The following is a 13,736-nucleotide window of genomic DNA, read 5'->3' on the forward strand; positions in this document are numbered from 1 at the left end:
TTTATAATTTATTTTATGTGGCAAGGATGCTCATATAAAACTAAGAAGTTGAAATTTCTGGGGGCTGTTTTAAATTCTACATCACTGTTCCAAAGGGAAAGATGACATTTTTTATTGCTTTTCATGGATTTTGACTGAAAATATTATTTGATGTTTTCTGTCAACACAGAGAAACAAGGAGAAGTTTGAGATCACTCTGGCACTCCTTTCTTATTTTTGTCCAAGAAAGATTTTCTCTTCCCTTGTTGGGAGGGTCTGCTTGTTACTGTAAAAACAAGTGCTAAATGGGAAGGTAGCTATTGCAATGGTGCTTGACTTCAGTAGAAAAACACCACTTTCTAGAAACACTAAATTAATTCAGATCTCCAAAGCCTCACAGAATGAATTTAGTGATAAGATGCCTTCTACTGTCAATTGGATAATAATGGGAGGAAAATAAGTAGAAAGATTAGGCAATCAGAAGAAGAGAAGAAAGGGTTACTTTGTCTCTTATAGAGAGTGACACTAACTAAGGTGGAGTCTGAGTTAGCTGATATGGAGGAAAGTCACCCCCTTCATTCTTCATGAAACACTAGGAAAGGACATGTGTCTTGCATACATGTAAATCATGGGCCAGGAAATTTCATGGGGAAGTTTTAAATTTTAAGCTCTAGGAAGACTGTAAATTCAAATGTAAATAAATGCAATGGTTACTTTAGTGAGAAAGGCTTTTAACAGAGTTAGGATTCAGGAGAACAAGCCAGGCCAGGGGATACCAGGTATTTAACGAGGCAGATTAATGGCACTTCAGGGCTAGAAGACTAGGAGAATTCTGGGAAACATAGGCAGAGAGAGACTGCAAAGAGATGCCATGTAGCCCAGGCAATCTCCAGTAAGCCAAAACCAAGTGGAAATACATAGATTTATAGAAATGGATTAATAATTAAGACAGAGCTAGCCAATAAGAAACCCTAGAAATTGGCCAATAGTTTATAATTAATGTAGCCTCTATGTGTTTACTTGGGTCTGACACAGTTGTAGGACTTGGCTAGAACAGAAACATCCAACTATGGAGGGGAAGAAATCCTTAGGAAAATAAGTTTTCAAGATGCTGTCTGTTTAATCATTCACTTGTAGACTCATGGGCCTGTGTGTAAATTAAAGGTTTGGAGAAATCTTTAAGAAATTTGTGATGAATTTGCTATGTGTACTCCACTATAACAGGATGTAAACTAAGGTTTGGAATCTTATTGTTTTCAGTTAGCATATTTTACATGAATCTATAGTAAAACAGCACCTTGAATTTAAATAATGGCCCTAGCGTAAGAGTTTCCAGAGTTCCTACAGTATTAGCAGGTAGTATTCGGCATAGGGCTCCTTATGATGCAATGTAAGTTAGTTTTGTTTTCTTTTGGCTACTTTCAGCTTTACTAGATCAAACTATAGACTTGGGACAATCTGGACACTTCTAATCTATTCTGACAAAAATGAGATAGAATTTGGGCAAGTCCAAGTCTCTTTCTATATACACGTGTGTCTAGGTAGTCTTTGAGAAGTGACATATACTTCTTTTCCCACTGATGCAATAATGTTAGAATATTCAGCATTTAAAAAATTGTTTTGACCTGGGTTTGGGAGTATTATTTTGTTATAGCTACCCCAGGCCAGGAGCAGAACTTCCTGGTAATACAGTCAGATGGGTAAATTGCAATCCCTTCCAGCCAACACTTTGTTCATGAAAACATTTCTGCTTATTTGGGAATTGAGATATTTTGGAAATTATATTTTAAAGGGCTTACTGAAGAAGATGTCACTGAGAGCCTTCAAAATGAGGTCACTGACCCGACAGAAATGTATATTGCCTTGGGAATTTAAGCTGTCAAATAGAATCCAGAGGAAAATGCTGGCAGTTCAATTTCCTCCCTCTTTTCCCTCTGTGTGACTAGAACATAATATATCCTCCCTCTCTCTGTTTCCCCCTTCTTTTGTTTCCCTCGGTCTGTTTGAATGCTAGTCCATTACTCCATAACACAGACATTCATGCACTCTCCAGTGTAATAGCATCTTAAACAACTCTTCTAAATTAACTTGTAATTGTACATATTAGTAGGGTACAGTGTGATGATTCGATGCATGCATGCAGTATGTTCTTGTCAAATTAAGGTAATTAGTATTATTATATTTGCTTATTATTTCTTTGTGTTTGGAGGCTTCTCTGTTCTAGCTCTTCATAAAGTATATTATAGGCCAGACAGTGTTTTTATCTTTGTGGTAGTTTGGCATTTAATTTTTATGGAGAAAACATTTCCAAAAATTCCATGTAGGGGAGCTTCTCTTTGCATATACTTGCCTCTTCTTTTGCATTTAAATTTTAATTATTATTAAATCTGTTCTTTGGCAGTTCCATACATGTATATAATGCATTATGTTTAATTTCACCTCATTCCTCTATTATCTCCTTCCCACTCTGTCAACCTCTCGCCTCTGTACAAATCCCTTTCTCATATTCATGTCTTTTTTTGTTTTGTTTTGTAAACCGCTGAGTTTAGTCAGATATGTCTGTATGGTTCATGGGTTTAGAACTGTCTATTGAACCATGGTAGATTCACCATTGAATACATAGCTACAGACAGTGGCTGTCACTCCCCTAAATCCATAAGAATCTGGCAGTTCACCTGCAAAAGGCAGGACCTCAAAAGCCCCCCTCCCAGACCCATGATTGCTTATTGACTATCCCAATTATGTGAAGGTCCACTGCAAGCAACTACAGCTTCTTGAGATCATGATTGCAATGCCTATGCCCTGTCCTCAAGATAGCATTTTATATTCTTTCTTCTTCTCTCCTGGTCCTTATTCTTTCTGATCTTTCTTCTACTATATTCCCTTAGATTGGGGGGTATTAATATTCTACTTATGGATGACCACTAATTATCATTTATTCTGAACTCTTAAACAACTAATGTCTCTGCATTCACCACTGTTAACTGTAAAGATAAGCTTCTTTGGGTAAGGTTGAGAGTAGCATTTGTTCATGGGCATAAAAAATAAATACTTAGAGGTGAGCTTACCTCCAGGTCAATTTAGCTTACTGATAAAAATACATTACCCACAGGTCCTAGGACACATACCCCAGCCATTTATTTTTTTGTGTGTTTATTTTTAAATTTAAATTAGAAACAAGGTTGCTTCACATGTCAATCCCTTTCCCCCCTCCTCCCACCAGCCCCCAAAACCCCCTCATTTCCTCATGGAGGGTAAGGCCCTTACATGGGGTGTCCATAATTTTTCATTTCATACAGGGCAAGGCCTAGACCATCCCCCAAGAGTCCAGGCTGAGAGTGCATCTCTCATTGTGGGATGGCCCCCAAAGTACATTTGTATTCCAGGGATAAATACTGATCTACTACCCAAGGACCAATAGATTGCCTAGGTCTCTTCACTGATACCCATATTCAGGGGGTCTTGATCAGTCCCATCCTGGATTCCCAGGCATCAGTCTGGGATTAGAGATCTAAACCTTGTCAGGTCAGCTGTTTCTGTGGGTAAACCAACCCAGTCTTAACCCCTTTGCTCATCAGTCTTCCCTCTCTATTACTGGGTTCCTTGAGTTCAGCTCAGTGTTTAGCTATAGGAGTCTACCTCTGTTTCCATCAGCCATTGAATGAAGGTTCTGTTTCCCAGACTTTCTGGCCATGGTATTGTAGACTGGCACTCCCCAGATCTATGTCAAAAATCCATATATGAGAGAGTACATACCATGTTTCTCTTTTTGTGACTGGGTTACCTCACTCAGGATAGTTTTTCTTGTGCCATCCATTTGCCTGCAAATCTTAGGATTCCATTGTTTTTTCCCCCTGAATAGTACTCCATTGGGTAAATGTACCACATTTTCTCTATCCACTCTTCAGATGAGGGGCATCTAGGTTGCTTCCAAGTTCTGGCTATTACAAATAATGCTGCTATGAACATAGTGGAACAGATGTCCTTGTTGTATGAATGTGCATCTTTTGGATATATGCCTAAGAGTGGAATTGATGGGTCTTGTGGTAAGCTAATTCCCATTTTTCTGAGGAATCTCCATACTTATTTCCAAAGTGTCTGTACGAGTTAGCACTCCTACCAGCGGTGGAGGAGTGTTCCCCTTTCTCCACAATCTCTCCAGCATAAAATTCATTGGTGTTTTTTATTTTAGCCATTCTGACAGGAGTAAGATGGTGTCTCAGAGTTGTTTTGATTTGTATTTCCCTGATGGCTAGGGATGTTGAGCACTTTCGCAAGTGTCTCTCAGCCATTTTAGACTCCTCTATTGAGAATTCTCTATTTAGTTCTGTAGCCCACTTTTTAATTGGATCCTTTGGTGTTTTACAGATTTGCTTCTTGAGGTCTTTGTAAATTTTGGAAATCAACCCTCTGTCAGATGTGGGGTTAGTGAATAATTTTTTCCCATTCTCAGTTTCAGGAGGTCCCATGTATTAATTGTTGACCTCAAGGTCTGTGCTACTGGTGTTATGTTCAGGAAGTAGTCTCCTGTAGTAATTCCTTCAAGGGTACCACTCACTTTCTCTTCTAAGAGGTCCAGTGTGGATGGATTTATGTTGAGGTCTTTGATCCATTTGGACTTAAGTTTTGTACATGGCAATTGACATGGATATATTCCTATTCTACATGCCAGCATCGAGTTATGCCAACACCATTTGTTGAAGATGCTTACTTTTTTCCATTGTATATTTTTAGCTTCTTTGTCAAAGATCAGATGTTCATACATATATGGGTTAATATCAGGGTGTTCAATTTGATTACATTGGTTTAACTGTCTATTTTTGTGCCAATACCAAGCTGTTTTCATGACTATAGCTCTATAATAGAGCTTGAAGTCAGGGATGGTGATGCCTACAGATGTTGCTTTGTTGAGTAAGGTTGTTTTGGCTATCCTGGGTCTTTTGTTTCTCTGTAGAAAATTGATTATTGTTCTTTCAAGGTCTATGAAGAATTTTGCTGGAACTTTAATGGGGATTGTATTGAATCTGTAGATTGCTTTTGGCAGGATTGCCATTTTTACTACATTGATCCTACCTATCCAAGAGCATGGAAGATCTTTCATTTTCTGATGTCTTCTTTAATTTCTCTCTTTAAAAACTGAAAGTTCTTCCAATACAGGTCTTTCACTTGTTTAGTTGGTGTTACCCAAAGGTATTTTATGTTGTTTGTGGCAATTGTAAAGGGTGATGTTCTCTGGTTTCCTTCTCAGCCCTTTTATCATCTGTATATAGTAGGGCTACAGATTTTATTGAGTTGATCTTGTATCTTGCCAATTTGCTGAAAGTATTTATCAGCTGTAGGAGTTCCCTGGTGGATATTTTTGGATCACTTACATAAACTATGATATCATCTGCAAATAGTGAAAGTTTGACCTCTTCTTTTCTAATTTGTATCCCCTTGATCTCCTTTTGTTGTCGTATTGCTCTAGCTAGAATGTCAAGTACAATATTGAAAAGGCATGGAGCGAGTGGACATCCTTGTCTTGTTCCTGATTTTAGGGGAATTGCATTGAGTTTCTGTCCATTTAATTTGATGTTGGCTGTTGGTTTGCTGTTTATAGCTTGTATTATGCTTAGGTATGTTCTTGTTATCCCAGACCTCTCCAAGAGGTGTTGGATTTTGTCAAAGGCTTTTTCTACATCTAGTGAGAAGGTCATGTGATTTTTCTCAGCTTGATTATATGGTGGAATACATTGATAGATTTTTGTATTTTGAACCATCCCTGCATCCCTGGGATGAAACCTACTTGATCATGGTGAATGATTGTTTTGATGTGTTCTTGAATCCGGTTTGCGAGTATTTTATTGAGTATTTTTGCATCAATGTTCATGAGGGATATTGGTCTGAAATTCTTTCTTAGTTGTGTCTTTGTGTGGCTTGGGGATCAAGGTTATTGCAGCCTCATAGAAAGAGTTTGGCAAAGACCCTTCTGCTTCTATTGCATGGAATTCTTTGAGAAGAATTGTTATAATCTGTTCTTTGAAATTCTGATAGAATTCTGCCCTGAGGCCCTCTGGTCCCAGGTTTTTTTTGGTTGGGAGACTTTTGATGACTGCTTCTATTTCCATAGGGGTTATAGGTTTATTTATATTGCTTATCTGTTCCTGATTTAATTGTGGCAAGTCATAGCTATCCAGAAAATTGTCCATTTCCTTTAATTTTTCAAATTTTGTGGAGTACAGGTTTTTGAAGTATGACCTGATGATTGTCTGGATTTCCTCAAAGTCTGTTGTTATGTCCTCCTTTTCATTTCTGATTTTGTTTAATTTGCATGTTCACACTCTGCCATTTGGTAAGTTTGGAAAATGGTTTGTCTATCTTGTTGATTTTCTCAAAGAACCAAGTCTTCATTGCATTGATTCTTTGTATTGTTTTTCTAGTTTCTACTTTATAGATTTCAATCCTCAGTTTGATTATTTCCTGGTGTCTACTCTTCCTGTGGGAGTTTGCTTCTTTGTGTTCTAGAACTTTCAGCTGTGCCATTAATTCTCTAGTGTAACTATTCTCCAATTTCTTCATGTGGGCACTTAGTGCTGTGAACTTCCCTTGTAACACTGCTTTCAAAGTGTCTCATAGGTTTGGGTATGGTGTGTTTTCATTCTCATTGAATTCTAGGAAGTCTTTGATTTCCTTTTTTATTTCTACTTTGTCCCAGGAATGGTGAAATTGTGCATTGTTCAACTTCCATGATTTTGTAGAGTTTCTGCAATTTGTGTTGTTGTTGAACTATAATTTTAATGCATGGTGGTCTGATAAGTTGTTTGGAGTTATTCCACTTTCTTTGTACCAGTTGAGGTTTGATATGTTGCCATACATGTGGTCGATTTTTGAGAAGGCTCCAGGTGGTTTTGAGAAGAAGTTATATTGTTTTTTATGTGGCTGGAATGTTCTATAGATGTCTGTTAATCCCAATTGAGTCACAACTTCTATAAGACCCTTCGTTTCTTTGTTAAGTTTCTGTCTTGTGGTCCTATCTAGTGGTGAGTGTGGGGTGTTGAAGTCTCTTATTCTAAGTGTGTGGGGCTTTATATGTGATTTGAGTTTTAGTAATGTTTCTTATATGAACGTGGATGCCTTTGAATTTGGGGCATAGACATTTGGAGTTGAAAGTTCATCTTGGTGGATTTCTCCTGTATTGAGTATATAATGACCTCTTTCATTTCTTTTGATTGATTTTATTTTAAAGTCTAATTTGGTAGATATTAGGATTACTACCCCTGCTTGTTTCTTGGGTCCATTTGCTTGGAAAATCTTTTCCCAACCTTTAACTCTGAGGTAATATCTGTCTTTGAGGCCTAGGTGTATTTCTAAGAAGGCTGCAGAAGGATGGGCTCTGTCTTTGTATCCATTCTGTTAGCCTGTGTCTTTTCATGGGCAAGTTAAGACCATTAATATTGAGGGGTGTTAATGACCATTGATTGCTCATTGTTCTTTCATTTGGAATAGTTGCTTGTTGTTGGTAGAATTATGTGTGAAATTCCACCCCTTTTTTCTTTTGGCTGTTGGTAATGTGGGATTACCTAATGCCTATGTTTTTCTGGTTGTAGTTAACTTCCTTGGGTTGGACTTTTCCTTCCAGAACTTTCTGTAGGGTTGGGTTAGTGGATATGTATTACCTGAAACTAGTTTTGTCAAAGAATATCTTATTTTCTCCATCTATAGTGATTGAAAGCTTTGCTGGGTATAGTAGTATGGGCTGGCATCTATGGCCTCTTAGTGTTGGTAGAATATCTATCCAGGACCTTCTGCCTTTCAGAGTTTCCATGGAGATGTCAGGTGTAATTCTGATAGATTTACTTTTATATGTTACTTGACCTTCTTCCTTAGCTGTTCTTAATATTATTTCTTTATTCTGTATATTTGGGGTCTTGATTATTATGTGGTGAGGGGACTTGATTTTTGTGGTCCACTCTATTTGGTGTTCTGTAAGCTTCTTGTACCTTCATTGGCATGTCTTTCTTTAGGCTGCGGAAGTTCTTTTCTATGATTTTGTTGAATATATTTTCTGCCCCTTTGAGGTGGTGTTCTTCACCTTCTTCTATACCTATTATTCTTAGGTTTGGTCTTTCATGGTGTCCCATATTTACTGGATGTTTTGTGTTAAGGATTTGTTGGACATAAGATTTTCTTTGGTCGATGAATCAATTTCTCCTAATGTATCTTCAACACCTGAGATTCTATCTTCCATCTCTTGTATTCTGTTGGTTATGCTTTCATCTGTAATACTATCAGAATTACACTTGACTTCTATATGGAAACTCTGAAATCCAGAAGGACCTGGATAGATGCCCTACAAATGCTAAATGAACATGGATGCTAGCACCGACTTCTATACACAGCGAAGTTTTCAATCACTATAGATGGATAAAACAAGATAGTCGATGACAAAACAAGATTTAAACAATACATATTCAATAATCCAGTTTTAGAGACACTACTGGAAGAAAACTCCAACCCAAGGAAGATAACTACACTCAACAAAAACATAGGTAATAGATAATCCCACTTTACCAAGAGCCAAAATAAAAAAGGTAGTGGTGGTGAAATCCACACAATGCCACCACCACCAAAAAATCCTAAAACAAACAAGAATTAACAATCAGTGGTTGATGGGGAAATCCTGTGTATATGTGAATAAAGCACTGTTGGCCAATAGGGAAGCAAAATAGGTGGGACTAGGAGTCGAGGAGGACTCTGGGTAGGAGAAACACAGGAAGTTGCAATGTAGCTGCCATAGGGATAAGAAGTCTAGACCCATTCTCCAAAATAGAGAAATACTTAGATTAACAATTATGGGGAAAATACTTAAGTCAGGGTTAGCCAGTAAGAAACAAGCAAGGCCAATAGCTTCATAATTAATACAGTGTCTTGTGTGTTATTTGGGGACTACAATGTGGTAGAGCCCAGGTGACTGGTGGGGAAAAACCAAAGCAGCTGGTAAAGAAAAGGGTTCATTCAACAAGTGGTCATTATTATGTCTTAATAATAATGGTAAAAAGACTCAGGCTAACAGAATTGATATGAAGATAGGTTCCATCCTTCTGCTGCATACAAGAAACACACCTCAACTGCAAAGGCAGACAGTACCTCAGAGTTAAGAGTTGGGAGAGGATTTTCCAATCAAATGGACCTAAGAAACAAGCAGGTGTAGCAATCATAATATCTAAAAAATTAGACAAAAAACTAAAATCAACCAAAAGAGATAAAGATGGTCCTTACATATTAATTACAGGAAAAATTCATCAAGATGAAGTCTCGATTCTAAACATCTATGTCCCAAATACAAAGGCATCTAAATTGGTAAAAGAAACATTGCTACAGCTCAAATCACACATAAAACCTCACACACTGGTAGTAGGAGACTTCAACACTACACTCTCACCACTACACAGGACCTCCAGACAGAAGCTTAACAAAGAAACGAAAAAACTAACAGAAGTTATGACCCAGTTGGGTTTAGCAGACATCTATAGAACATTCCATCCAAACCAAAAAGAATGTACCTTCTTCTCAGTGCCACAAGGAACCTTCTCTAAAATTGAGCACATTCTTGGCAACATAGCAAACTTCAACACATACAAAAAATTGGAATAACATGTTGTGTTTTATCAGACCACAGTGATTTAAAATTAGCATTCAACTAGAACACTAATTCCAGAAACCTTACAAACCCATGGAAATTGAAAAACGTGCAATCACACCATTCCTGGGTCAAGGAAGAAAATAAAAGAAATTAAAGACTTCCTAGAACTCAACGAGAATGAGGACACAACACACCCAAACTTGTTGGACACTATGAAAGTAATACTAAGAGTAAAGTTCATAGCACTAAGTACTCACATGAAGAAACTGGAGAATAGCCACACTAAATAATTAACAGCACAATGGAAAGGTCTAGAAGGAAAAGAAGCAAACTCACCTCAGAGGAGTAGAAACCAGGAAATAATCAAATTAATGGCTAAAATCAATAAAGCAGAAACTGGGAAACAATACAAAGAATCAATGTAACAAAGAGTTGGTTCTTTGGGAAAATCTACAAAATAGACAAACCTTTATCCAAACTAACCAAAAGGAAGAGAGAGTACATGCAAATTAACAAAGTCAGATATGAAAAGGCAGGCATAACAATGGACACTGAGAAATCCAGAGAACCATCAAGTGATACTTCAAAAAACTGTGCTCCACAAAATTCTAAAATCTATAGGATCTGATCAATTTTCTGGATAGATATCACCTACCAAAATTAAATCAAGAACAGATAAGCAATTTAAATAGATCTGTAACCTCTAAGGAAATAGAAGTAGTCATCAAAAGATTCCCAACCAAAAAAATAAAAGGTCAGGGCCAGATGTTTGCAGTACAGAATTTGATCAGAAAGTCAAAGATTAGCTAATAGCAATAATCCTCAAAGTGTTCCACACAATAGAAGCAAAAGGGTCATTGCCAAATTCTTTTTATGAGGAGGCTACAATTGCCTTGGTAACCAAGTAACACAAAGACACAACTAAGAAAGAGAACTGCAGACCAATATCCCTCATGAATATTGAAGCAAAAATACACAGTAAAATACTGTCAAATCCTAGTTTCAGGAGGTCCCATTTGTTAATTGTCGATCTCAGTGTCTGTGCCACTGGTGCTATGTTCAAGGTTGAGTGGGGAGTTGAATAGGGGAAGAGGGAATCATAGGTTAGAAGATAGATCTGGCACCAGTGAGACCTCTAGTGATCTAAAGGGATGACACCAACTGGCAAGCTAAGCAATAGTGGAGAGACCAACTTGAATGCCCATTCCTGATAATGAACTTGATGTCTATAACCATCCTGGAGCCTTCACTCAGTGACTAATGGAAGCAGAGGCAAACACCCACAGTTAAATACTGAACTGAACCCATGGAACCTAGTGACAGAGAGAGAGGAGCAATGAGCGAATTGGCAAAGAATAGGCTGGCTAAACCAGCAGAGACAGCTGATCCAAACAGGGGAGAGCTCTTGGACCCCATACCAACAGTTGGGAGGCCAGCATGGGACTGATCCAGGCCCCCTGCATGTGAGAGTCAGTAATGAGGCCTGGACAACCTATGGGGCCCTGGGCAGTGGATCAGTGTTTATCCCTGGCATAAAAACGGACTTCGTGTGTCCATAACACAAAGAGGGATGCTCTCTCAGCCTGGACTCTTAGGGGAATGCCTGGACCCTGCCCTGGGTGAAATGACAGACTCTAGATATCCCCTAGGGGGAAGGAAGTGGTGATAGGTTGGGAGGCTGAGGGGGATGTTGGGAGGATGTGGGAGGAGGGGAGGGAGAGGGAACTGGGATTGACATGTAAAACAAGCTATTTAAAATTAAAATAATAAATAAAAATATTAAAAAAGAAAAATTGCATGATCATTTCACTTGATGCTGAAAAGCCTTTGAAAAAAATCCAACACCTCTTCATGATAATGGTCCTGGAGAGATCAGGGATAACAGGAACATATCTGAACATAATGAAAGCAATATACAGTAAACCAACAGCCAACATCAAACTAAATGGAGGGAAACTCAATGCAATTCCTCTAAAGTCAGGAACAAGACAAGGCTGTCCACTCTCTCCATATCTCTTCAATATTGTACTTGAAGATGTAGCTAGAGCAATAAGACAACAAAAGGAGATCAAGGGGATACAAATTGGAAAGAAAGAGGTCAAACTTTCACTATTTGCAGATGATATGATAGTTCATATAAGTGACTCGAAAAATTCTACACTGGAACAGCTCCAGCTAATAAACACCTTCAGCAAAGTGGTAGGATACAATATTAACTCAAAAAATCAGTATCCCTATTATATACAGACAATAAATGGACTAAGAAAAAAATCAGAGAAGCATCACCCTTTACAATAGCCACAAACAACATAAAATACCTTGGGATAATGCTAACCAAACAAAGGAAAGACCTGTATAACAAGAACTTTGTGTCTTTAAAGAATGGAATTAAAGAAGATACTAGAAAATTGAATGATCTCCCATGTTCTTAGATAGGTAAGATCAACATAGTTAATATTGCAATCTTGCCAAAAGAAATCTACAGTGTCAATACTTCACATACCTTGAAAGAACAATACTCCAACTTTATATGGAAAAACATAAGACCCAGAATTGGAAAAAAATCCACTGTATCCTAAGGGAACTCCCTCACTTCAAGCTCTGTTATAGAGCTATAGTCCTGAAAACAGCTTGGTGTAGGCACATTAATAGAGAGGTAGGCCAATGGAATTGAAATCAGAATCCTAATATGGACCTACATACATATGAACACCTGATTTTTCACAAAGAATCTAAAAATACACAATGGAAAAAAAGAAAGTATCTTCAATAAATGGTGCTGGCATCTGGATGTTGGCATGTAGAAGACTACAGATAGATCCTTATCTATCACCATACATAAAACATAAGTCTAAATGGATCAAAGACTTCAACATAAACTCAGCCGCTCTGAACCTCTTAGAAGAGAAAGTGGGAGGTACCCTTGAACAAACTGGTATAGGAGAAACCTTCCTGAACATAACACCAGTAGCACAGACACTGAGATCAACAATTAATAAATGGGGCCTCCTGAAACTGAGAAGCTTCTGTAAGGCAAAGGGCACAGTCAACAAGACAAAACAGCAGCCCACAGAATTGAAAAATATATTCATCAACTCCTCATTTGACAGAGGACTGATTTCCAAAATATAAAATAACTCAGGAAGCAAGTTACCTAACAGCAAATAATCCAATTAAAAAGTGAAGTACAGAACTAAATAGGGAATTATCAGTAGAGGAATCTAAAATGGCTGAAAGAAAGTGCTTAATACCCTTAGCCACCAGGGAAATTCAAATCAAGACAAATCTGAGGTACCATCTTGCACCTGTCAGAATAGCTAAAATCAAAACCTCCAATGACAGTTTATACTGGAAAGGATGTGGAAGAAGGGGAACACTTCTACACTGTGAGTGGTAGTTCAAATTTGTGCAGCCACTTTGGAAATCAATATGGTTGTTCCTCAGGAAAATGGAAATCAGTCTACCTCAAGATCCAGCAATTCCACTCTTAGGTGTACACCCAATAGATGCACATCCATATAACAAGGATGTCTGTTTGATTATGTTCATAGCAGCATTATTCGTAGTAGCCAGAATTTAAAAGCAACCTAGATCCCCTAGACTCAAGAATGGATGTAGAAAATGTGGTACATTTGCACAATGGATTATGACTCAGTGGAAAAAAATTTGCAAGCAAGTGGATGGCACTAGAAGAAAACAGCCTGAGTGAGGTAACCCAGTCACAAAGAGACAAACATGTTATGTGCTCACTCATGTATGGATATTAGACATAGAGCAAGGGAGTACCAGTCTACAATCTATACCTACAGAGAAGCTAGGAAACAAGGAGGACCCTAAGAGAGAAATACATGGCCCCCCAGAGAAGGGAGAAGTGACAAGGTCTCCTGAGCAAATTGGAAGTCTATGGGGAGAGAAGAAGGAGTTAGGAGCAAGAGAAGGGGAGAAGAGGAGGGGAGAGGAAGACATGAGGGGGCAGGAAGATTGAGTCAGGGAAAGAATAGAGGAGAGCAAGAAAAGAGATACCATAAAAGAGGGAGCCATATAGATTTAAAGAGAAATCTGGCACTAGGGAAATGTCCAGAGATCTACAAGGATTACCCCAACTAACAATGTAAGCAACAGTGGAGAGGTTACC

Source organism: Mesocricetus auratus, unplaced genomic scaffold, assembly GCF_017639785.1.
Source record: "Mesocricetus auratus isolate SY011 unplaced genomic scaffold, BCM_Maur_2.0 Super-Scaffold_100020, whole genome shotgun sequence".
Taxonomy (NCBI): domain Eukaryota; kingdom Metazoa; phylum Chordata; class Mammalia; order Rodentia; family Cricetidae; genus Mesocricetus; species Mesocricetus auratus.